Genomic DNA, 4,117 nt, shown 5'->3' on the forward strand with positions numbered 1-4,117 from the left:
ACCGAGATCCGCCGGTTTTGACACCGACATTGGTGCTTTCATTGAGAGTTCCACTGTGCAGTCACCGTAAGGCTTGATGGCTCCTTCGATCATCGGCAACGATGCGACCCAGGGTGAGGTTTCCCTCCCCGGTCAGATCTTCGTATTCGGTGGCTTCGTACTGCGAGCCAACTCGCTTGGCCATATGGAGCAGATCAAGAGCTACACCCGTGGCCATCAGGTCAGGTTCGGAAACTTGAACTATACTGCCGACATCCGCGGAGACTTGATCTTTGATGGATTCGAGCCCATGTTAGGTGCGCCGCACAATCATGACAAGCATGACTTAACTCTGCCGTCGGACAGTATTCGGGAGATCACACCTGCAACTACTCCGGCCCTTAATCCGGAACAAGTTGCGCCATCTGAGGAAGGGTGGATAGACCCCGCCACGGAGGCCGCACTCTCAGTGGTGATAGAGCCGGATACTGACTTCACCTCCTACGAGAGCCGTGTTGCCGAACCGTTGGATTCGTCCCCGGCCACAGGCTCCGAGTCGCTTGCATCCGTGCCTATCGAATCCCATTGGGCACCGATCATGGAGTTTACCTCCGCGGATATCTTTCAGCACTTGCCTTTTGGCGATGTGCTAAATTCATTAAGGTCTCTCTCCTTGTCAGGAGAACCTTGGCCGAACTATGTCCGGCTAGAATGGGACGCGGACGACGAAGAAATTCGCTCCCCACCCACCACCCACTTAATAGCCACTGTCGACGATTTAACCGACATGCTCGACTTCGACTCTGAAGACATCGACGGTATGGACGACGATGCAGGAGACGAACAGGAACCACCGCCCACAGGGCGCTGGACAGCCACCTCATCACACGATATATATATGGTGGATACACCCAAAAAAAACAATGACGAGGAACAGAAGGATGCAGCGAAGGATAGCTCCCTCGAGAAGCAACCAAAGCAATGGTGTAGGCGCCGCTCCAAATCCCGCCTTGGCAAAAACAGCGATAACAGCGCAGGGAAAAATAACACCCCGGTCGACTCCGGAGGAAACGACGACCACATTGACCCAGCGATAGAGCAGGATGAACCAGCAAATGGCGAACATAGTACAGAGCCGCTGTCCAATCACATCGACGTCGAGGATAAAGCTCATCAACCTCTCTCCGAAGAGGAAAACAGTCCGGATGACGACACACACAGGAACGTGGAACAGGAGAACCTCCGTAGAAGGCTTATTGCCACCGCAATGAGTCTGAAGAAGCAAAAGCAAGGGCTTAAGGCCGTGCAGAATACGCTCAACAGTAGATGGAACAAAGTGCTCGACACTGAAGAAAAGTATGGTGGTAGTTGCCATACAAAGAGCTACCCAAAGCGCAAGCTGTTGCCTGAGTTCGATGATGAGGCCGTAGAGCCTACACAGCCGAAGAATAAAACGGCCGATCAGATGGATCGACCACCTCGTGGCCGCGATAGGGCGGCTAACGAGGCCGCACATAAGTCAACACACGATTTACGTGAGGACTTGCGCCAAAAATCCGGTATGACCAGGTCCATCTATGGATCTAGGAAGCGTGCTCCGGCACAAAATCAAAACCGAACACTACAACCGTTCGAACGCCACGATACATCCAAATACAGGGGTGCCGCACACCCCCTATGCTTCACCGATGAGGTACTGGATCATGAATTTCCAGAGGGATTCAAGCCCGTGAACATAGAGGCGTACGGCGGAACGACAGACCCTGGGGTCTGGATTGAGGACTTCATCCTCCATATCCACATGGCTCGCAGAGACGATCTCCACGCCATTAAATACCTGCCCCTCAAGTTGAAAGGACCAGCTCAACACTGGCTGAAGAGCCTCCCTGAAAATTCAATTGGAAGTTGGGAGGAGGTTGAGGATGCTTTTAGGGCTAATTTTCAAGGGACTTATGTTCGACCTCCGGACGCAGACGATTTAAGTCATATAATTCAACAGCCCGGAGAGTCAGCCCGAAAGCTTTGGAACAGATTTCTCACTAAGAAGAACCAAATCGTCGACTGCCCGGACGCCGAAGCCTTAGCAGCTTTCAAACATAGCGTTCGCGACGAATGGCTCGCCAGACACCTCGGCCAAGAAAAACCAAGGACAATGGCAGCCCTAACAAGCCTCATGACCCGCTTTTGCGCAGGCGAAGATAGCTGGCTGGCCCGTAGTAGCACCAACGACCTAGGCACATCTGAAGTCAGGGATGGTAATGGAAAACCACGACGCAGTAAAAGCAATCGTCAAAATAACGAAGACAACCCAGACAACACGGCGGTAAACCCCGGATTCAGGGGCTCTCGACCCGGTCAACGGAAAAAGCCTTTCAAAGGCAACAAAGATGGACCATCCAGCCTCAACAAGATTCTAGATAAATTATGTCAGATCCACGGGACCTCCGATAAACCTGCAAATCACACCCATAGAGAATGCTGGGTCTTCAAGCAGGCCGGCAAACTAAACGCCGAACACAAGGGGAGGGAGACACCAAGTGAAGACGAGGATGAGCCTCGTCAGCCAAGCACTGGGGGACAGAAAAAATTCCCACCAGAGGTCAAAACAGTGAACATGATTCACGTAACAGAAAGAAGGAGCAAAGATGCACTCCGAGACACATGCGCCATAGAGCCCTTCACCCCTAAGTTCAACCCTTGGTCGGCCTGCCCAATCACCTTTGATCGCATGGATCACCTGACAAGTATCCGGCACGGAGGATTGGCTGCCTTAGTGCTAGACCCAATTATCGACGGATACCATCTCACCCAAGTCCTCATGGACAGCAACAGTAGTCTTAATCTGATATATCAGGACACTGTCCGCAAAATGGGGATAGACCCGACAAGAATTAGCCCAAGTAATACTACCTTTAAAGGAGTAATACCAGTCTCAGAGGCCCGATGTACGGGCTCTCTAGTATTAGAGGTTGTATTCGGTTCTCCCGACAACTTCCGAAGTGAAAAATTAACCTTCAACACCGCTCCATTCCGAAGCGGCTATCAAGCACTACTTGGAAGAACAGCTTTCGCTCATTTTAAGGCAGTACCGCATTACGCTTCTCTTAAGCTTAAGATGCCCGGTCCCTGCAGCATCATCACAGTTAGCGGAAATATTGAGCGTTCCTTACGCGCGGAAGAACGTGTGGCGGCTTTAACAGCCGAACACTAAACGACCTCTCCAACCAGAATAAATGATCGGTCGTCAAGACCGCGGACACGGCTAGACGAGTCCGGCGCATCACTAGCTGTAACAGCTTACATAAATACGCGATTGGCTTGATGGTTATACCCGCATAGGCGGTACCAGGGGCTTCCCGCATGTAAAAAGGACTACAGTTCGGCTCGACCTTACTTATCTTGAATTTTAACGGTTTATTGAGAATAACCAATTTTTCACACGACAACTTTCACCTAAGTTTTTCTCTTTTACAGATGATAATCGTGCTACACCCTCCCAGGATACGGCACAACGGAGACACAGGCGCAGACGTGCAATAGGGCCCCGCTCAAAGGTTTCTTTTTAGATTAAGACCCTGTGTAAACCTTTTTTACTGTCTCTTATTGCTTCACATCCTCCGGATACTCAATATAACCGAGAGGGATGCTGACGTTATTGGCATTTCGCCACGTCAGAATAATGCACATACCTGGACACTCGGGGTTCATTATCAAGGGCGTTACTCAGCCCGGTATATGTTGTAAAGACCGAATACCTTAGGGAGTGTTTAGCGTCGCGAGTTTGGCCTTATATGCATCAGCTCCGAATCATGTCTTTGGTCAAATGTTGGGTTTGCCCGGCTCTCACGTTTTGCTACCTTACATTCCGCTCTATCGGCTAAGGTGGCACCGGGAGAACTACTGCGATTGTGCCCTGGTTCATCTGGATGAGCACCTCAGTAGAGAAAGCCGAAAATTAACTGTCATGATAAAGCGCGAGACTGGTCAACCACTCAATGACTTAGCGGAATCCTCTGAATTCCTACGCATTAATGAAGGGCCGGTTTTCCCGGTCACGTACGTATGCGCCCCGTGCTCGGACGAGCGCGGAAATACCAGGGGCTATATAGTAGCCCCACTGTCAAACTCCTATGGGTAA

The sequence above is a fragment of the Triticum dicoccoides genome, chromosome 1A, assembly GCF_002162155.2.
Source record: "Triticum dicoccoides isolate Atlit2015 ecotype Zavitan chromosome 1A, WEW_v2.0, whole genome shotgun sequence".
Lineage (NCBI taxonomy): Eukaryota > Viridiplantae > Streptophyta > Magnoliopsida > Poales > Poaceae > Triticum > Triticum dicoccoides.